At 46.7% G+C, this 22,453-nt stretch overlaps 1 protein-coding gene across 1 annotated transcript in view; it reads right to left on the bottom strand.

Moving 5' to 3' along the window:
• Positions 1 to 22,453, bottom strand: part of ncanb (neurocan b) — a 217,246-nt gene that overhangs the window by 194,457 nt on the left and 336 nt on the right. The gene's annotated exons all lie outside the window — the stretch shown is intronic.

Here is a 22,453-nt window from a genome sequence, read left to right as displayed (position 1 = left end):
CGGAGTACCCGGACGAAACCCACGCAGACACGGGGAGAATGTGCAAACTCCACACAGTCACCCAAGGCCGGAATTGGACTGAGGTCCCTAGCGCTGTGAGGCAGCAGTGCCAACCACTGTGCCACCGTGTTGCCCCATGTCATTATTGTGTCATTATCACATTGTCATTTGTGGGAGCTTGCTGTGCACAAATGTGCTGTCCTGCTTCCTACGTTACAGTAAGTAGTCTCACAACACCAGATTAAAGTCCAACAGGTTTATTTGGTAGCACTCACCTGATGAAGGAGCAGCGCTCCGAAAGCTCATGCTGCCATATAAACCTGTTGGACTTTAACCTGATGTTGTGCGCTACTTACTGTGCTCACCCCAGTCCAACGCCACCATCTTCACATCATTCCTATGTTACAACAGTGGATTCACACATCTCAAATATTTCACTGGCTGCAAACTTTGGGAAGTCATGGGAGTCGTGACGGGAATGCAAGCTTTTCGTCAACAGCACCAAGATCCAGAAAATATGGAATGGGCCATTGCGCATTGCGCAGGGTCAGGCTGGAGATGCAATGCTCCAAGTCTACCAACAGGGGAGGTGTGGAGTCACTTGTGACTGATCTTCACTTCAGCTTCCTGTTCTTTGTGATGAGAGAGCTGGGATATATTGCTGTCCCACTGCCTATCTGAACCCAGAGAGAGACGGAAACTTGCATGCTTTCCAGAGAAGCAGATGGCTCCCACCTTGACAACCGCGTCCGATAACATGACGTTCCACGTGGAGGAATGTCAGGTGCTGACCATCCTGGTATGGCTCCTGCTGCATCCAAGACCTTAAAAAACTACAAAGGGTCGTGAATGAAGCCTAGTCCATTGCGCAAACTAGCCTCCCATCCATTGACTCTGTCTACACTTCCCGCTGCCTTGGAAAAGCAGCCGGCATAATCAAGGACCCACGCACCCCGGACATTCTCTCTTCCATCTTTTTCCTTTGGGAAAAAGCTACAAAAGTCTGAGGTCACGTACCAACCAACTGAAGAACAGCTTCTTCCCTGCTGCCATCAGACTTCTGAATGGACATATTTCATATTAAGTTGATCTTTCTCTACACCCTAGCTATGACTGTAACACTACGTTCTGCACTCTCTCATTTCATTCTCTATGAACAGTATGCTTTGTCTGTATTGTGCGCAAGAAACAATACTTTTCACTGTTTCCCAATGCACGTGACAATAAATCAAATCAAATCAAATCAAAACTTGCCTCCACTTCTAAGAGTGCCTCAGATACAAAGTCAGAATCCAGAGGGTCAGTCGACCTCAAACTCCTCATAATATACACAGGAGAAACTCCCTGATTGGGCAGGCAATCAGCACCTCAACGAGAGAGCTCATACTCCAAGAGGTCAACTTCATGGGCCTCATTGAGGTCATTACAGCCTACTCACTCTACCCTTACTCATTGGCATGCGGTTAGTGAGTGAAACACGGTCAGATCACCAACCGAGTGGACTGAGCAGAGCCTCTTGTGTCCATCAGAACCATCCCTTCCACAGACAGTGGACCATCTCCTCAGTGGGGGAGTTTTTCCAGCCTCCATTGCATATAACTTGCAAACAACAATCTAAGAAGAGGAGAAAGATTCATGAGGTTAAAAAGGAAGGCGGCACGGTGGCACAGAGGTTGGCACTGCTGCCTCACAGCGTCAGGGACCCAGGTTCGATTCCCAGCTTGGGGTCACTGTCTTTGTGGAGTCTGCACGTTCTCCCCATGTCTGCGTGGGTTCCCTCCGGGTGTTCCGGTTTCCTCCCACACTCCTTTGTGCAGGCTAGGTTGATTGTCCATGCTAAATTGCCCCTAGTGTTAGGGTGATTAGCAGGATTAATATGAGGGGTTGTGGGAATAGGGCCTGGGTGGGATTGTGGTCGGTGCAGAGTTGATGGGCCGAATGGCCTCCTTCTGCACTGTAGGAATTCTGTGATTTAAATAGATCTTTTCCCAAACACTGGATGGTTCAATACTTTGGAAGTGTAATTGTTATAATTCAGGTCAGAAACTCTAAAACATTTCATGAAGTCTGCCTGGATCACAAGTTTTGCATCTTGAATTTGGCTAGGATAAGCATATGTTTCCCCTCAGGTATGATTCAAATGACCCACTGGGGAGCTTTTATCAAACAAAGTTTATTTAAGAATATAGTTAACATGTATGGAAAGAAAATTAGCAAGAACATTTACCAATTATGAACAAAAACAAAACAACCAGGATAATGTATAACCCTTAACAAATATATCTAATATGTTCCAATCAAACAAAACTTCCCATAGGCAAAAAACCCTTTCCACAGGTTTAACACAGCAAAGACTAATGCTCACGTGATACTAGGACTGAGTCCTTTGGATGAATGCTGCAGTTTCTCTTGAGACACACACAATCAAGCTTGGAGTCAGAACAGCTTCCCAGAACACCAGGGAGAGGCTCTGGTCAATCTACCAACAGCAGATTCTCTACTGCAGGAAGGCAAGAAGCCTTGCTTTCAGCTAACCAGCAGAATTTCCAAAACCAGAGAGAGAGAGAAAAACACTTCCTTTCAGATTGATGTCCCTTCTAAACTAAACTGCTGCCAGCCAAAACAGAAAATGAAACTTTAAATTAAAAAAAACATCCAAAACACATGACCTTCCTCCTAACAGTGCAGGGTCATAAAATATCCCAGAGTTAAAATAAACAAAACCCCGTTTAAAGCACTGAAGGAGCAATAAAAGGACTCCTCCAGCCAGCCCGGCAACAATGAGTAAAAAACTGAGAAGGTCCGCAGAGAACATGATTTAAAAAAAAACATTTCTTAAAGCTACAGTAATGTTACATAATCACAAGTGTAAAGTAGGATTTATGCACAGCAAGATTCCACAAACAGCAATGTGATAATGATTAAATAATCTGCTTTTGTGATGTTGATTGAGGGGTAAGTGTTGGTCAAGGCACTGGGGAGAAATCCTGCACTCCTGATTGAAATATAGGGTGACACAGTGGTTAGCACTGCTGCCTCGCAGTGCCAGGGACCCGGGTTTAGTTCCTGGCTTGGGTCACTGTCTGTGTGGAGTCTGCATGTTCTCCCCGTGTCTGCATGGGTTTTATCCAGGTGCTCCGGTTTCCTCCCACAGTCCGAAAGACGTGCTGGTTAGGTGCATTGAACTGAACAGGCACCAGAGTGTGGCGACTAGGGGATTTTCACAGTAACTTAATTGCAGTGTTAATGTAAGCCTACTTGTGATACCAATAAATAAACTTTTTTAAAAACTTTAAACTTTAAGGAATTAGTGGGCATGGGATTTGGCCACAAGGGTGGCACGGTGGCACAGTGGTTAGCACAGCTGCCTCACAGCTCCAGGGACCTGAGTTCCATTCCCAGCTTGGGTCACTGTCTGTGTGGAGTTTGCACATTTTCCCCGTGTCTGCGTGGGTTTCCTCCGGGTGCTCCGGTTTCCTCCCACATTCCAAAGATGTGCAGGTTAGGGTGAATTGGCCATGCTGAACTGCCCCTTAGTGTCCAACGATGTGTAGGTTAGAGGGATTAGGGGGGTAAATATGCTGGATCACAGGGATAGGGGCTGGGTGTGATTGTTGTCGGTGCAGGCTTGATGGGCCGAATGGCCTCCTTCTGTGCTGTAGAGATTCTATGATTAGGTCCGCCTGAGAGAGCAGACAGGGCCTCAGTCTAAGGTCTCAGCCAGCACACAGTGCAGCACTCCCTCAGCACTGCACTGCAGTGCCAGCCTTTCGTTTTACGCTGGAGCTCTGGATTGGGAATTGAAGCTAAAATATTGTGAATCAAAGTCAAAAGTGCTACCAACTGTGCCAAGGCTGACATGTAGTTCTAGCTGTACTGGAGGTTAATGAACCAGACCTGGCAAAGATCCTTATTGTCCCAGCACTAATATAACTAATGTTGGTTAATGGACTGTTACATCCTGTTCTGGTGTCAATGTTTGTGATGATAACCCCTTGAAGGAGCAAGCTGCAGAGTAAGGGTCATGTGACCAGGGAAACCAATCAGGGAGAAGGGTGGGGGGGCGGGGTGGGGGGTCACACTGTTAAGTGCGGCCTTCGGGACTCTGAGTCACCTCGGGAGCTGATTGCAGCTATGAGCCTGTGTAAAATTTTAATGTGTAAGTTAACGAGTTGTGTTTTCTCTAAACTGGCGAATGGGCATCTTTACAGCTGTTTCATCCTCCAGTGCTCCCTCCTGAACCCGTTATCACTAACACTGGGCTTGTAAAGACATTAAATTAAACTTGCAGAATCATAGAATCCTTACAGTGCGGAAGGAAACCATTTGGCCCATCGAGTCTTCCCCTCTCTGACAGAGTATCTCACCCAGGCCCTGTCCCCTGCCCTATTCCGCAACCCCGCACATTCACCACGCCTAATCCCCTTAACCTGCGTATCTTGGGTCACTAACGGGGCAATTTACAATGGCCAATCCACCTAACCTGCACATCTTTGGTTCATTATGTCAGCGGTGGCTCAGTGGGTAGCACTCTTGGCCGGAAGGTTCCGGCCTCATATCCCCCGTTCCCGCTGCCAGTGAGAACGGAGAATTTGGCGCTCAGCCAAACCTCCGCTCACAGCAGCAGAACCGCAGAATCTCCGCTGCGGGAGAGATCAGAGGATTCCAGCCCTAACCTCTGGAGCAGGAAATTCTAGGCTCAAGACTTAAAGCACAAAATCTAGACCCCTACATCCCAGTTTAGTACCGGCGGGATGCTGCAGTGTCGGTGGTGTCAACTTTCAGGTGAGACATGAAACCGAGGCCCTGTCAGCTCTCTCAGAGCAGGGCAACACCCCCCAGAGTCCTGGACTGATATTTACCCTTCAACCAACTATTGCATCAACATTGAATACAGGAGTTGGGACATCTTGTTGAAGTTGTACAAGACATGGTGTACAGTTCTGGTCACCCTATGATAGAAAGGATATTATTAAACTGGAAAGAGTTCAGAAAAGATTTACTAGGATGCTACCGGGACTTGATGGTTTGAGTTATAAGGAGAGGCGGATAGACTGGGACTTTTTTCCCTGGAGCGTAGGGGTGAACTTATAGAGGTCTATAAAATAACGAGGGGCATGGATAAGGTAGATAGTCAACATCTTTTCCCAAAGGTAGGGGAATCTAAAACTAGAGGGCATTTAAGGTGAGAGGGGAGAGATACAAAAGGATCCAGAGAGGCAATTTTTTCACACAGAGTGTCTGGAATGAGAGGTAGTAGTAGAGGCGGGTATAATTTTGTCTTTTAAAAAGCATTTAGATAGTTACATGGGTAAGGTTGGTATAGAGGGGAATGCGGGCAATTTGGACTAACTTAATGGTAAAAACTGGGCGGCATGGACACGTTGGGCCGAAGAGCCTGTTTCAGTGTTGTAAACCTCTATGACTCTATCACAGTGCTGTTTGAGGAGCTTGCTGTCTGTAAATTGGTTGCTGAATTTCTTATATTACAACAGTGACTGCGATCCAAAAAGCTCATGCTTCACCGCAGAGAACCTTGCAATGTTCTAACACTGCGAAAGGTGCTGTTTAAATGCAAGTTAATTTTTAAGCAGATATTAGGCTGTGCCCTCAACACAGATAGTTAAGAAGAACTCTAGACTATCTTTCTGAAACAGAGCATCAGTATCTGCTGTTGACTTTCCTTCCTACAGCAAAGCCCAGTGCTCATATTTCTCGACAGAAAGTAGCTGGTCATCAAATATTGATGGTTGTCGGCACTTGATCCACTGCCTCGGAACTGAAATCCAATTTTAAGTTGATCCCTGCAAACGAGTAGCGATAGAGAAATGGTCCTTTGTTCATGATTGCACCCTTCTGACCTCCCCAAGTCAAACTCAAAGAAAAAACTGGCAGAGAGATAAAACAAACACAGCAGACCCCGGATGTGCCGAACACCCTCTGCTTCAGATGCTCTACACTAAGAAGGACAATCACCAGTTCCCCCCAGGTGGCTCGGTGGTACAGTGGTTAGCACGGCTGCCTCAGAGCGCCAGGGAGCCGAGTTCGATTCCCAACTTGGGTCACTGTCTGTGCAGAGTCTGCATGTTCTCCCTGTGTCTGCGTGAGTCTCCTCTGGGTGCCCCAGTTTCCTCCCGAAAGATGTGCAGGTTCGGTGCTAAATTCTCCCTCAGTGTACCCGGAGTGTGGCGACTAGGGGGATTTTTACAGTAACTTCATTGCAGTGTTAATGTAAGCCTACTTATGACACTAATAAACTTTTAAAAATAATGTGGTCCAGGTATTCCCACAGTGCTGTGAGGGAGGGGATTCCAGGAGCTCAACCCAGCGACAGTGAAGGAACAAACAAAATATTTTCAAATCAGGATGATGAGTGACTTGAAGGGGAACTGAGGGCATAATATTGGAAAAGAATGGATGAGATTAATGGAAGGGGCCGTGTCAACACATTGCGGATGAGTGTGCACCTTGCTATATTGGGACAGAGAAGATGGGATTGCCCCAGAGAAAATGGCGGTGGATTAATGTAAGCCTCCTTGTGACTAATAAATAAACGTGATCTTTTTATCTCTGTAACCAGCTCCAGATCTATAACACTCCAAGGCCTCTGCATTCCTTCATTCTGGTCTTTGCTGCATCTCTTTTATCCAGACTGAGCCTTCAGCTACTCAGACACTAAGCTCTGAAATTCCCTCCCTAACCCTCTCCACCTCTCCGCCCCTCTTTATGACACTTCTCAAAGCCTATCTCTTTGATCAAGCTTTATCCTAATATCTCCTTACCGGGTACAGTGCCGATTTTCTTTTCAGATCTCCCTCCTGGGAGCTGAGGGCATTTTTGCAATGTTTAAGATGCTTTCTAAATGCAAGGTTGTTGTTGTAAGAAGGACAAAGAACAAAGAGAACAAAGAACAGTACAGCACAGGAAACAGGCCCTTCGGCCCTCCAAGCCTGTGCCGCTCCTTGGTCCAACTAGACCAATCGTTTGTATCCCTCCATTCCCAGGCTGCTCATGTGACTATCCAGGTAAGTCTTAAACGATGTCAGCGTGCCTGCCTCCACCACCCTACTTGGCAGCGCATTCCAGGCCCCCACCACCCTCTGTGTAAAAAACATCCCTCTAATATCTGAGTTATACTTCGCCCCTCTCACCTTGAGCCCGTGACCCCTCGTGAACGTCACTTCCGATCTGGGAAAAAGCTTCCCACCGTTCACCCTATCTATCCCCTTCATAATCTTGTACACCTCTATTAGATCTCCCCTCATTCTCCGTCTTTCCAGGGAGAACAACCCCAGTTTACCCAATCTCTCCTCGTAGCTAAGACCCTCCATACCAGGCAACATCCTGGTAAACCTTCTCTGCACTCTCTCTAACGCCTCCACGTCCTTCTGGTAGTGCGGCGACCATAAATGGACGCAGTAGTCCAAATGTGGCCTAACCAGCGTTCTATACAGCTGCATCATCAGACTCCAGCTTTTATACTCTATACCCCGTCCTATAAAGGCAAGCATACCATATGCCTTCTTCACCACCTTCTCCACCTGTGTTGCCACCTTCAAGGATTTGTGGACTTGCACACCTAGGTCCCTCTGTGTTTCTATACTCCTGATGACTCTGCCATTTATTGTATAACTCCTCCCTACATTATTTCTTCCAAAATGCATCACTTCGCATTTATCCGGATTAAACTCCATCTGCCACCTCTCCGCACAATTTTCCAGCCTATCTATATCCTGCTGTATTGCCCGACAATGCTCTTCGCTATCCGCAAGTCCAGCCATCTTCGTGTCATCCGCAAACTTGCTGATTGCACCAGTTACACCTTCTTCCAAATCATTTATATATATCACAAATAGCAGAGGTCCCAGTACAGAGCCCTGCGGAACACCACTGGTCACAGACCTCCAGCCGGAAAAAGACCCTTCGACCACTACCCTCTGTCTCCTATGGCCATTAGCCATAGGAGACATGGGAGACATTAGCCATAGGAGACATTAGCAAGGATGCCTCATTAGCTTCCAATCTCAATCTCTTTTCATGGCCAGGAGTTAGAATCAAAGAATAGAATCATAGAAGGAGGCTGTTCGGCCCATCGAGCCTGCACCGATAACAATCCCACCCAGACCCTATCCCTGTAACCCCACATATTTACCCCGCTAATCCCTCTAACCTACGCATCCTAGGACACTAAGGAGCAATTTAGCATGGCCAATGCACCAAACCCGCACATCTTTGGAGTGTGGGAGGAAACCAGAGCACCCGAAGGAAACCCACGCAGACACAGGGAGAACTTGCAGACTCCACACAGACAGTGCAGAGTTGCCACTTTTGCTTGGAGCTAAAGCTTCTGTGGACACTGACCGCAAACCAGTGCCTCCTTGAAGTGACTTATCCTTCGAGACAGAATGTATTGGTCGGCAATTCAACTGCCAGAGCCATCACCCATGTCCCCCAATCTTGCCCTCACCTGATGTCCAACCAGATGCACACTTTTTAGCAAAGTTCATCATGCAATGAGCATGGGGAGGGACACCAAAATGATTTTCCCACCTATCCCAATTTGTTCAGGTCACGTGCGGCACGGTGGCACAGTGGTTAGCACTACTGCCTCACAGCGCCAGCGACCAAGGTTCAATTCTGACCTCGGGTCACTGTCTGTGTGGAGTTTGCACGTTCTCCCCGTGTCTGCGTGGGTTTCCTCCGGGTGCTCTGGTTTCCTCCCACAGTCCAAAGGTGTGCGGGTTAGGTGGATTGGCCATGCTAAATTGCTCCTTAGTGTCTAAAGATGTGTAGGTTAGGGGGATTAGAGGAGTAAATTATCAGGGACATGGGGATAGGGCCTACATAAGATACTCTGTAAGAGGATCGGTGCAAACCCAATGGGCCAAAAGGTCTCTTTCTGCATTGTAGAGACTCTATAATTCTATGAATTAGATAGGGTGGATAGTGAGAGCCTTTTTCCTCGGATGGTGATGGCTAACACAAGGGGACATAGCCTTAAATTGAGGGGTGATAGATATAGGACAGATGTCAGAGGTAGGTTCTTTACTCAGAGAGTAGTAAGGGCATGGAATGCCCTGCCTGTAGCAGTAGTGGACTCGTCAACATTAAGAGCATTCAAATGGTTATTGGATAAATATATGGATGATATTGGAATAGTGTAGGTTAGATGGGCTTTAGATTGGTTTCACTGGTCGATGCAACATTGAGGGCCAAAGGGCCTGTACTGCGCTGTAATGTTCTATGTTCTATGTTCTATGAATTGTAGCTCTCCACCTGCCCTGAATCATAGACTTCCTACAGTGCAAAAGGAGGCCATTCAGCCCATCAACTCTGCACCAACTATCCAAAAGAGTATCTTACCCATGCCCAAACCTCACCCTATCCCCGTAACCCTGCACATTGACCATGGCTAACCCACCTAATCCACACATCTTTGTAAACGAAGGGGCAATTTAGCATGGCCAATTCTCCTAACCTGCACATCTTTAGACCGTGGGAGGAAACTGGAGCATCCGGAGGAAACCCGTGCAGACACGGGGAGAATGTGCAAACTCCACACAGACAGTGGCCCAAAGCTGGAATGTAACCTGAGTCCCTGGCACTGTGAGGCAGCAGTGCTAACCACTGTGCCACCGATGCCACACAATAATTCAGCTCACTAGGATGCACTCGGGATCTTTCGAATGAATGTTGTCACAGTGATATGAAATCTTGCTGCCCGGTGTTTTAATAAAGCTCTGGCCAAATTTCAATTCACCCAAGCAGCGATCAGATTCAAATTGCTTTTAGACTTTGAGAGCAGTGATTTCCGTCCAACAGGGTAATAAAGAACCCCACCTTTATCGAGGGCCCCCAAGGCTCCTCAAAATTGACAAGCCACGATATCCCATTGTATATTAGGATCAAAGCAGGACGCACACGCAGCCCATCAACCCCCACTGAGGATGAGTCCGATTCCCAGTCAAGTGCAACCTAGGAAGCAGACGGAAAGCTTGTAACTCCTGCCTGAAATCTGCACTTTTATAGCATTTTATTCATAAACTAGAGTTGCTGATTGGCCACCTGGTGTGTACAATCAGGGCAATTTTCCAAACGTGAGGTTTGTTCAAACTATGATTGTGCGTGTGGGTGTGCGGGAATGTGTATATGAGCGTGCATCTGTGTGTGAGTCTGTGTGTGTGTTTGTGTGTCTGTCACTGTGTGCACATGTGTGTGTGTTTGTCACTGCATGTGTGTGTGAATATGTGTGTGCATGAGAGAGAATGTCTGTCACTGTGTGTGTATGTGTGTGTGTGTGCGTGAGAGTGTGTCAGTCTGTCACTGTGTGTACGTGTGTGTGTGTGTGTGTGAGTGTGTGTCAGTCTGTCACTGTGTGTACGTGTGTGTGAGTGTGTGTGTCAGTCTGTCACTGTGTGTACGTGTGTGTGTGTGTGAGTGTGTGTCAGTCTGTCATTGTGTGTGTGTGAGTGTATGTGTGAGTGTGTGTCAGTCTGTCATCGTGTGTGTGTGTGTGTGAGTGTGTGTCAGTCTGTCATTGTGTGTGTGTGTGTGAGTGTGTCAGTCTGTCACTGTGTGAGTGTCTGTGTGAGTGTGTGTCAGTCTGTCACTGTGAGTGTGTCAGTGTGAGTGTGTGTCAGTCTGTCATTGTGTGTGTGTGAGTGTGTGTGTGAGTGTGTGTCAGTCTGTCACTGTGTGAGTGTGTGTGTGAGTGTGTGTCAGTCTGTCACTGTGAGTGTGTCAGTGTGAGTGTCAGTGTGTCACTGTGAGTGTGTCAGTGTGTCAGTGTGAGTGTGTCAGTTTGAGTGTGTCAGTGTGAGTGTGTCGGTGTGTCAGTGTGAGTGTGTGTAGCTGTTGTGTGAGCTGGGAATTGTGTCCAGAGCTGGTGATGTTCCGCCGGCCACCAATGGCAGGGGAGCTGTAAGCGAGACTGGTGTTGCCTTCAGGTGAAGGGAGCAGAAAGTGGAAGAACAGAGAGACAAGAAAGCGAAATGGAAAGAGAGGCTGTCAGTGGCGTCTAGGATATGCAGCGAGGAGTAGGATGGCAGTGCCGCATCCTGACACTTCAGAACAACATCCTGCGAGCAGTAGCCTGATGGCTTGTCATCCCTCTGTAACAGAAACTCCTCTCAGCACCCTGCCAACGACTGCTTTGAAGAACCTGCCAGCATCTCAAAATAAAGAACCTTTGAACACTCTGGCACTCACACTATTATTTCTCCAAAAAAAGGTCTCTTAACTAGAGCTAATCATTGTTTGGGGCTGGGGGTTGTGAGGGTGGAACTGTACACTGGCCTGAGGGAAGAGACGCTACTGGAAACATTTTTCGGAAGAAATTTAATACTGCCTAATTAAATTCTACCGATCCCAGATGCAGGGCTCACAATGCAATTAAATCCTCGTCCAGACCAGACCCTGCCTTTACAATCCTAGCTGACTGCTTTTAATTTGAAATATTGCGAAGCACAGAGACTTCTAACAGCAAAAGGCAACAGCCAATTACCTCCATGTAATCTGACATGATCTTTGACAGGACATTTAATGCTGCACAGAATCACACAGAGTTGATAGCTCAAGGCCATTTGGCCCATTCGCCCATGCTGGTGTGCATGATCCACACGAGCCTTCTCCCCATCCCCCCTCTGCTCACCTGAAGGACAACTCCTTCAATTCCTTTCTGCTTCATACAATCATAGAATCCCTACAGTGCAGAAAGAGGCCATTCGGCCCATCGAGCCTGCACTGACCACAATCCCACTCAGTCCACATCCCCATAACCATAAGACCATAGGACATAGGAGCAGAATTAGGCCACTCGGCCCATCGAGTCCGCTCCGCCATTCAATCATGGTTGATATTTTTCTCATCCCCATTCTCCTGCCTTTTCCCCATAACCCCTGATCCCCTTATTAATCAAGAACCTATCTATCTCTGTTTTAAAGACAACTCAATGACCTGGCCTCCACAGCCTTCTGCGGCAAAGAGTTCCGCAGATTCACCACTCTCTGGCTGAAGAAATTCCTCCTCATCTCTGTTTTAAAGGATCGTCCCTTTAGCCTGAGGTTGTGCCCTCTGGTTCTAGTTTTTCCTACTAGCGGAAACATCCTCTCCACGTCCACCCCACGTACTGGCCCTGCTAATCCCTCTGACACATTAGCATGGCCAATCAACCTAACCCCCCCATCTTTGGACTGTGGGACGAAACCGGAGCACCCGGAGGAAACCCACATGGACACGGGGAGAACGTGCAGACTCCACACAGACAGTGACCCGCGGCCAGAATCAAACCCGGGTCTGTGGCGCTGTGAGGTAGCAGCGCTAACCACTGTGTCACCATGTTTATCCAGCTTTCCCTTAAATGTGTCGATAAGATTCACCTCAACCACTCCCTGTGGAAGCAAGGTCCACAGTCTCACCATTCCCTGGATAAAGACGTTTTCCCTAAATTTCCAATCAGATTTATTAGAAGGGATTGGGATGCTTTGTCGGTGCAGACTCGGTGGGCTGAATGGTCTCCTTCTGCACTACAGGGATTCTATGACAAGAACTAGAGGAGGGCTTTTGGCCTGCTGAGCCTGCTGTGTCAGTCAACAAGGTCAGGGCTGATCTTCAACTCCAGCTCCTCTTTCCTGTGCGAACCCCATAAAATATCCAAAAATGATCATTAGTGACTATCTTATATTGATGATCCCCAGTTCTGGTTTCTCCACAAATGGAAATATCCCAGCTTGGGTCACTGTCTGCACGTTCTCCCCGTGTCTGCGTGGGTTTCCTCCAGATGCACCGGTTTCCTCCCACAGTCTGAAAGACGTGCTGGTCAGGTGCATTGGCCTTGCTAAATTCTCCCTCAGTGCAACCAAACAGGTGCCAGGATGTAGCGACTAGGGGATTTTCAGAGTAACGTCATTGCAGTGTTAATGTAAGCCTACTTATGACACTAATAAATAAAACAAAACAAAAATCTTCCATGTATCTACCTAATAAAGCCCTTTCAGAGTTTGATTAGATCACCCAATAGCCTTCGCTTTACTAGACAAAAAGAGCTTTTAAAGTTTATTTATTAGTCACAAGTAAGGCTTACATTAACACTGCAATGAAGTTACTGTGAAAATCCCCGAGCCGCCACAGTCCGGCGCCTGTTCAGGTCAATGCACCCTAACCGTCTTTCAGAATGTGGGAGGAAACCGGAGCACCCGGAGGAAACCCATGCAGACACGGGGAGAACGTGCAAACTTCACACAGCCAGGAATCGAACCCAGATCCCTGGCGCTGTGAGGTAGCAGTGCTAACCACTGTGCTACCATGCTGCTTCGGCTGATTAGTATATTCTCTCAATTCTGGAGATATCTTTGTGAATCTTCCTCAGTTAGCTCTTGCACGCACCTTTAATTGGAAGCACCGTTAAGATGTTTCCCACTAATCTTAACCCTTTTTTGGAATGTTAACATGGCTGAGGGTTTTTTATGTGTCTGTCAGAAGTATGACTCGACAATTCCCCCCCGCCCCCGCAACTATGTGTCAGCATCTCAACGCAATGTCTCAAAGGGCATTAGACGGTTAACTTGAAGAAGTAAAATGCTGAAGAATGTTGGATGCAATGAATTTTTACTCAGCTGCAGCTCGGTGGGAAGCCGCCTTGCCTGTGAGTCAGAAACTCACTCCAGGAACTGAGCATTAAATCCAGGCTTGGCGCAGTACCGAGGGAGGGGCATATTGCCAGAGGTACAGGTGAGAAAAACTGTGGCCCCAACCACCCCCTCCAGTGATAGTAAAAGATCTTAGGGCACTGGTTCAAAGAGGTGCAGGGTAAGTCCCCCACGGAGTCTCGCATTTGTCCCTCAATTAATGACTAAGGTAATTTGGGCATTTGATTCATTTTTTCCCCCTTTTCTAATCAATTCAGGGGATGTGGATCAGTGTCATTGACTCGACAGCATTTATTAGAACATAGAACATAGAACAGTACAGCACAGAACAGGCCCTTCGGCCCACGATGTTGTGCCGAGCTTTATCTGAAACCAAGATCAAGCTATCCCACTCCCTATCATCCTAGTGTGCTCCATGTGCCTATCCAATAACCGCTTAAATGTTCCTAAAGTGTCTGACTCCACTATCACTGCAGGCAGTCCATTCCACACCCCAACCACTGTCTGCGTAAAGAACCTACCTCTGATATCCTTCCTGTATCTCCCACCATGAACCCTATAGTTTTGCCCCCTTGTAATAGCTCCATCCACCCGAGCAAATAGTCTTTGAACGTTCACTCTATCTATCCCCTTCATCATTTTATGAACCTCTATTAAGTCTCCCCTCAGCCTCCTCCGCTCCAGAGAGAACAGCCCTAGCTCCCTCAACCTTTCCTCATAAGACCTACCCTCCAAACCAGGCAGCATCCTGGTAAATCTCCTCTGCACTCTTTCCAGCGCTTCCACATCCTTCTTATTGTGAGCTGACCAGAACTGCACACAATATTCCAAATGTGGTCTTACCAAGGTCCTGTACAGTTGCAGATAACCCCACGGCTCTTAAACTCCAACCCCCTGTTAATAAAAGCTAACACACTTTAGGCCTTCTTCACAGCTCTATCCACTTGAGTGGCAACCTTTAGAGATCTGTGGATATGGACCCCAAGATCTCTCTATTCCTCCACAGTCTTCAGAACCCTACCTTTGACCCTGTAATCCACATTTAAATTAGTCCTACCAAAATGAATCACCTCACATTTATCAGGGTTAAACTCCATTTGCCATTTTTCAGCCCAGCTTTGCATCCTATCTATGTCTCTTTGCAGCCTACAACAGCCCTCCACCTCATCCACTACTCCACCAATCTTGGTGTCATCAGCAAATTTACTGATCCACCCTTCAGCCCCCTCCTCTAAGTCATTAATAAAAATCACAAAGAGCAGAGGACCAAGCACTGATCCCCGTGGCACCCCACTAGCAACCTGCCTCCAGTCCGAAAATTTTCCATCCACCACCACCCTCTGTCTTCGATCAGATAGCCAGTTACCTATCCAATCGGCCAACTTTCCCTCTATCCCACACCTCCTCACTTTCATCATAAGCCGACCATGGGGGACCTTATCAAACGCCTTACTAAAATCCATGTATGTGACATCAACTGCCCTACCTTCATCAACACACTTAGTTACCTCCTCAAAAAATTCAATCAAATTTGTGAGGCACGACTTGCCCTTCACGAATCCGTGCTGACTGTCCCAGATTAATCCGCATCTTTCTAAATGGTCGTTGATCCCATCCCTAAGGACCTTTTCCATCAATTTACCAACCACCGAAGTAAGACTAACCGGTCTATAATTACCAGGATCATTTCTATTCCCTTTCTTAAACAGAAGAACAACATTCGCCACTCTCCAGTCCTCTGGCACCATCCCCGTGGACAGTGAGGACCCAAAGATCAAAGCCAAAGGTTCTGCAATCTCATCCCTTGCCTCCCAAAGAATCCTAGGATATATTTCATCAGGCCCAGGGGACTTATCGACCTTCAGTTTATTCAAAACTGCCAGTACATCCTCCCTCCGAACATCTATTTCCTCCAGCCTATTAGCCTGTAACACCTTCTCTTCCTCAAAAACATGGCCCCTCTCCTTGGTGAACACTGAAGAAAAGTATTCATTCATCACCTCGCCTATCTCTACTGACTCCATACACAAGTTCCCACTACTGTCCTTGACCGGCCCTAACCTCACCCTGGTCATTCTTTTATTCCTCACATAAGAGTATTGTCCATCCCTCGAACTGAGTGTCCTGCACGGTGGCACAGTGGTTAGCACTGCTGCCTCACAGTGCCAGGGGCACGGGTTAGATTCCGGCCTCGAGTGACTGTCTGTGTGGAGTCTGCACATTCTCCACATGTCTGCGTGGGTTTCCTCCGGGTGCTCCGGTTTCCTCCCACACGCCAAAGGTGTGCGGGTTAGTTGGATTGGTCATGCTAAATTGCCCCTTAGTGTCCCAGAATATTTGATTTGATTTGATTTACTATTGTCACATGTATTAGCATACAGTGAAAAGTATTGTTTCTTGCGCGCTATACAGATAAAATGTACCATTCATAGAGAAGGAAACGAGAGAGTGCAGAATGTAGTGTTACAGTCATAGCTAGGATGTAGAATCATAGAAACCCTACAGTGCAGAAAGAGGCCATTCGGCCCATCGAGTCTGCATGGACCACAATCCCACCCAGGCCCTACCCCCATATCCCTACATATTTACCCGCTAATCCCTCTAACCTACACATCTCAGGACACTAAGGGGCAATTTAGCATGGCCAATCAACCTAACCCGCACATCTTTGGACTGTGGGAGGAAACCGGAGCACCCGGGGGAAACACACGCAGACACGGGGAGAATGTGCAAACTCCACACAGACAGTGACCTAAGCCGGGAATCAAACCCAGGTCCCTGGAGTTGTGAAGCAGCAGTGCTAACAACTGTGCTACCGTGCCGCCGGTAGGAAAAGATCAACTTAATGCAAGGTAGTTCCATTCAAAAGTCTGACAGCAGCAGGGAAGAAGCTTTTCTTGAGTCGGTTGGTACGTGACCTCAGACTTTTGTATAATTTTCCCGAAGGAAGAAGGTGGAAGAGAGAATGTCTGGGGTGCGTGGGGCCCTTAATTATGCTGGCTGCTTTGCTGAGGCAGCGGGAAGTGTAGACAGAGTCAATGGATGGGAGGCTGGTTTGCGTGATGGACTGGGCTACATTCACGACCTTTTGTAGTTTCTTGCGGTCTTGGGCAGAGCAGGAGCCCATACCAAGCTGTGATACAACCAGAAAGAATGCTTTCTATGGTGCAACTGTAAAAGTTGGTGAGAGTTGTAGCTGACATGCCAAATTTCCTTAGTCTTACATAGATTAGGGGAATTAGTGGGGTAAATACGAAGGGTTACAGGGTAAGGCTGGGTATGAGTCAATGCAGGCTCGATAGGCCGAACAGCCTCCTCTGCACTGTAGGGATTCTATGATTCTATGCTTCAGAGGGCAGTTGAGAGTCATCCACATTGCTGTGGGTCTAGAGTCACATGTAGGCCAGATCGGGTAAGGATGGCAGATTTCCTTCCCTAAAGAACATTAGTGAACCAGAGGGGTTTTTACAACAATTGACAATGGTTTCATAATCACCATTAGACTTTTAAATCCAGATTTTTTTATTAAATATGGAATTCAAACTGGGGTCCCCAGAGCACTATCCCGCATTTCTGGATTGCTAGTCCAGTAACGATACCTCTACGCCACTGCTACCCCAATTTATGGGATCTTGCTGTGTGCAAACTGGCTGCCACCTTCCCTACAGCACAAGAGTGATCTTACTTCAAAGGTATGTCATTAATTGTAAAGTGTTATGAGATACCCTGAGGTAGCGAAAGACGCCATAGAAAATTCTAACAACAAAAGCCAAAAATCAGAAACTGCTTGGCAGGCACGGTGGACACAGTGGTTAGCACTGCTGTCTCACAGCGCCAGGAACCCGGGTTTGGTTCCCGGCTTGGGTCACTGTCTGTGCGGAGTCTGCACGTTCTCCCTGTGTCTGTGTGGGTTTCCTCCGAGTGCTCTGGTTTCCTCCCACAGTCCGAAAGACATGCCACTGAGGTGCATTAGCCATGCTAAATTCTTCCTCAGTGTAACCGAACAAGTGCTGGAGTGTGGCGAATAGGGGATTTTCACAGTAACTTCATTGCAGTGTTAATGTAAGCTGATTTGTGTCTCTAACAATTTTTTTTAAGGCTTGGCAGCAGCTGTGGAGAGAGAAACGTTTCAGATCATGACCTTCCATCAGAGTATTGGGAGGTAAACAAGTGATAAAGAGATTAAGGAGTTAGCCTCAAATTAAAGTAGCGAATCTCCCTCAGCCTGTTTCCACAGGGCTGGAGACCTGGAAGGTCCAGGGCTCAATGAAGCTCCACCTAGTGGTAGCAGTGTGTGTCTGCTGGGGTGACAGAATGTCAGACAATGATGATGTCCAATGTAAGAGTGGAATGTTTACACAGTTATTGCTGCTTGGAGCTACTCCCACCTGGACAAGCTGTCACAGCTTGTCACTCTCCTCTGTCTTGCATCATCCTCATATATCCAGTGTAGCTCACTTGCAACCACGCTGTGCCGACTGTCATCCTATTATGCATGGTGTCCTCCACTTTGCCTTGTAGGAGAGTTCTCCATAGCTTTGCAACTCTTATCAAACAGCCTGGAACACAGTGAACAATTTTGGTCCCCTTATCTAAGGAACGATATACTGGCATTGGAGGCAGCTCTGACCAATACCACTAGAAGCTACAAAGGGTCGTGAATGTAGCCCAATCCATCACGCAAACCAGCCTCCCATCCATTGACTCTGTCTACACTTCCCGCTGCCTTGGCAAAGCAGCCAGCATAATTAAGGAGCCCACGCACCCCGGACATTCTCTCTTCCACTTCTTCCGTCAGGAAATGATACAAAAATCTGAAATTATGTACCAACCGACTCAAGAACAGCTTCATCCCTGCTGCCATCAGACTTTTGAATGGACCTACCTTATATTAAATTGATCTTTCTCTGCACCCTAGCTATGACTGTAACACTACATTCTGCACCCTCTCCTTTCCTTCTCCCCTATGTACTCTATGAATGGTATGCTTTCTCTGTATAGCGTGCAAGAAACAATACTTTTCACTGTATTCCGAAACATGTGACAATAATAAATCAAATCAGGTTCTGCGAGTGGTGTTGTGTTGTCACTTTGTTATGTTCCAGCCTCCAATTTTTACCCCTGGAAGTACATCTAATATTCTGAATATCTGTCCTGTGTACAGATTGAATAATTTTGCCAACAGCACACAGCCCTGTCGTACTCCTTTATTCACTTGAAACATATCTGATTGTCCATCTCTGTCCTGATACTCGCTGTGTAGGCTCTGTAAAAATCTCACATCTTTACTGTCAATGTCACATTTCAGCAACATTTGGCGATAAACATGATCAAACATTTTTTGATAGCTTATTTAAATTTTATTTATTAGTGTCATAAGTAGGCTTACATTAACACTGCAATGAAGTTCCTGCGAAAATTCCCTGGTCGCCACACTCTGGGGCCTGTTCGGGTACACTGAGGAAGAATTCAGCATGGCCAATGCACCTAACCCGCACATCTTTCGGACTGTGGGAGGAAACCGGAGCACCCGGAGGAAACCCACGCAGACACAGGGAGAACGTGCAGACTCCACACAGACAATGACCCAAGCTGGGAATCGAACTCGGGTCCCTGGCGCTGTGAGGCAGCAGCACTAATCACTGTGCCACCCAAAGCCTATGAAGCCTACGTAACTGTTTTGTTCACTTCTCGATCGAAGAATGTTCTTGGTTTTCCTCTTCAGTTCCACCTTCGAGCTCTAAATCCAGCCTCTGCTTCACCTGATTTCTGCTTCAGATGCGTTATCATTTCTTTTTATTATGTTTTTCAAGATCACTTTAATGAGATGACTCATTAAGCTTCGAGTCCTGAAATGATTGCGCTCCATTGCTTTAGGTTTCTTAGATAATTTAACAAACAATGAGTTTACAAAGCAAGGACAAGAATTTGCATTTATATAGCGCCTTTCATGCCCTCAGAGCATTCCAAAGGGCCAAACAGCCAATGAAATGATTTCAAAATGTTGCAATATAAGAAACGTAGCAGTTATTTGCACAAAGCAAGGTCACGTGAGCAGTAGTGAGATGAATGGCCAGTTAATCTGTTTTTAGTGGTGATGTTTGAGGTATAAATTATGGCGCACTTTGTTTAATCTCCAGTTTATGTCAGCTTTCCGAAACCCATCTTCTTCTTACAGTTATTAAATGGCCTGCTTGAAGGAGTCAGCTACATTTCAGTGCCAGCACTTTCACCTCCAAGGCAATTAAGGCAATTAGGGAAGGGTTATAAATGCTGACCTTGGCAGGGCCACTCCCCTCCCCTGAACAAATTCCATAAAAAGATAGTTGCAGGTTCAAGACCCAGCCCAGACCCTTGACATGAGATAAATCACCTCTCAGCCCCGAATCCTGTTAAACTAACCCTCTGGTTACTGCAGGCAAATAAGCATCGAACCAGATTGTAATGCTGAAAATAAAGGAACCCATAACAGTCAGACAGAAACAGCCTCAGCTCACTTAACGTTTTATAAAATGAAATAATTGTGGTTTTTACTTCTCCTCAATTACCTATTAAACCGCCTGACAGTATTGTCTCTCTGAAAAGCTTTTAGGCTTCGAGAGATAATAGCTGTACTGTTTGGAATCCTGATTATTGACAGAATCTCATTTGCCCTTCATGCGGTGAGGGAAATATTTCTACGCGCCGCTATTCAACGTGGCAATCTGTTTTAGTTTGCTGAGAGAATGACATTAATCGCCAAGGCAATGAACAAGTGTTGTTTGGCAGCGAGGAAAGGTTTGCCCAGGGTACTGCTTTTCAGGCGAAAGTGGAAGATGATTTATCCTGTAATCCTGACGGAGAACTGCTTCATCCAATCACAAAAGTAATAAAGTCATCACTTTTCATAACACTAAGGAAATGGCACTAAGTACATTCTCTGGAGCAGATAACATAATGCAGCGCATTGGAGAAAGGGGCCGATCACATACACCTCTTAATGGACTAAACCCATTCCTATTCAGCCCCATTCTATAAAATGATTATAGTCTAAACACTTCTCTACTCACTCCCATTGTACCAATTCACACAGAAGCAACAGTCTGACTTTCACTCCCGTTATCCAAAATTCTATAGGCCATGCTGCCTGGTTTTATACGAACATAAAAGCACCAATAAAGGATTGGGGAAACACCTTGTGGGTGTATTTATCAATAGATCTACATGGACTGAAAGTTTTAGGATACCAGAGCTGCAGAGCTGTGTGCCTGTGCTCTGCTGAAAGCAAAAGCAAAACTAAAACTGGATTGCATGACACACGACCTTATAGTGATGTCATGCTGCACTCCCTCACAGGCATATTATAACACAAACCCCCTCCCATTCACTCCCACTGTATAGATTCCCAATCGACAGACCCCCTCCCATTCACTCCCACTGTATAGATTCCCAATAGACAGACCCCCTCCCATTCACTCCCACTGTATAGATTCCCAATAGACAGACCCCCTCCCATTCACTCCCACTGTATAGATTCCCAATAGACAGACCCCCTCCCATTCACTCCCAATGTATAGATTCCCAATAGACAGACCCCCTCCCATTCACTCCCAATGTATAGATTCCCAATAGACAGACCCCCTCCCATTCACTCCCACTGTATAGATTCCCAATAGACAGACCCCCTCCCATTCACTCCCACTGTATAGATTCCCAATAGACAAACCCCCTCCCATTCACTCCCACTGTATAGATTCCCAATAGACAGACCCCCTCCCATTCACTCCCAATGTATAGATTCCCAATAGACAAACCCCTTTCCATTCACTCCCACTGTATAGATTCCCAATGACAGACCCCTTCCCATTCACTCCCACTGTATAGATTCCCAATAGACAGACCCCCTCCCATTCACTCCCAATGTATAGATTCCCAATAGACAGACCCCCTCCCATTCACTCCCACTGTATAGATTCCCAATGACAGACCCCTTCCCATTCACTCCCACTGTATAGATTCCCAATAGACAGACCCCCTCCCATTCACTCCCAATGTATAGATTCCCAATAGACAAACCCCTTTCCATTCACTCCCACTGTATAGATTCCCAATGACAGACCCCTTCCCATTCACTCCCACTGTATAGATTCCCAATAGACAGACCCCTTCCCATTCACTCCCACTGTATAGATTCCCAATGACAGACCCCTTCCCATTCACTCCCACTGTATAGATTCCCAATAGACAGACCCCTTCCCATTCACTCCCACTGTATAGATTCCCAATGACAGACCCCTTCCCATTCACTCCCACTGTATAGATTCCCAATGACAGACCCCTTCCTATTCTCTCCCATTATATACATTCCCATTAGATAAACCCCTTCCCAATCACTCCCATTATATAGATTCCCAATAGACAGACCCCTTCCCATTCACTCCCACTGTATAGATTCCCAATGACAAACCCCTTCCTATTCTCTCCCAATGTATAGATTCCCAATCGACAGACCCCTTCCCATTCACTCCCAATGTATAGCTTCCCAATAGACACACCTCTTTTCACTTGCTTGAAATCTATTACATTTTGAATGTCTCTGATGAAGAGTCATTAATCCAAAATATTAACCCAGTTTATGTCTCCATGGGCAGCACCTGGCTTGCAGGATATTTACAGCACTTTTGTCTTTTCTTCCAGAGGTAGAGGTGCATTAGGGTTAACCCTAACTCTAACCCTAATGTAGGGAGCGATATAAAAAAAAGCTGGGGCATTGCTGACCTGGGAACCAGTAGCATGTCAGTGAGCACAGGAGAGATGGATAAATGGAA

This window comes from Mustelus asterias, chromosome 26 (assembly GCF_964213995.1).
Source record: "Mustelus asterias chromosome 26, sMusAst1.hap1.1, whole genome shotgun sequence".
Classification (NCBI taxonomy): domain Eukaryota; kingdom Metazoa; phylum Chordata; class Chondrichthyes; order Carcharhiniformes; family Triakidae; genus Mustelus; species Mustelus asterias.
Note: the sequence above shows the minus strand (reverse complement) of the source record. Positions and strands in the feature narration are given on the sequence as shown.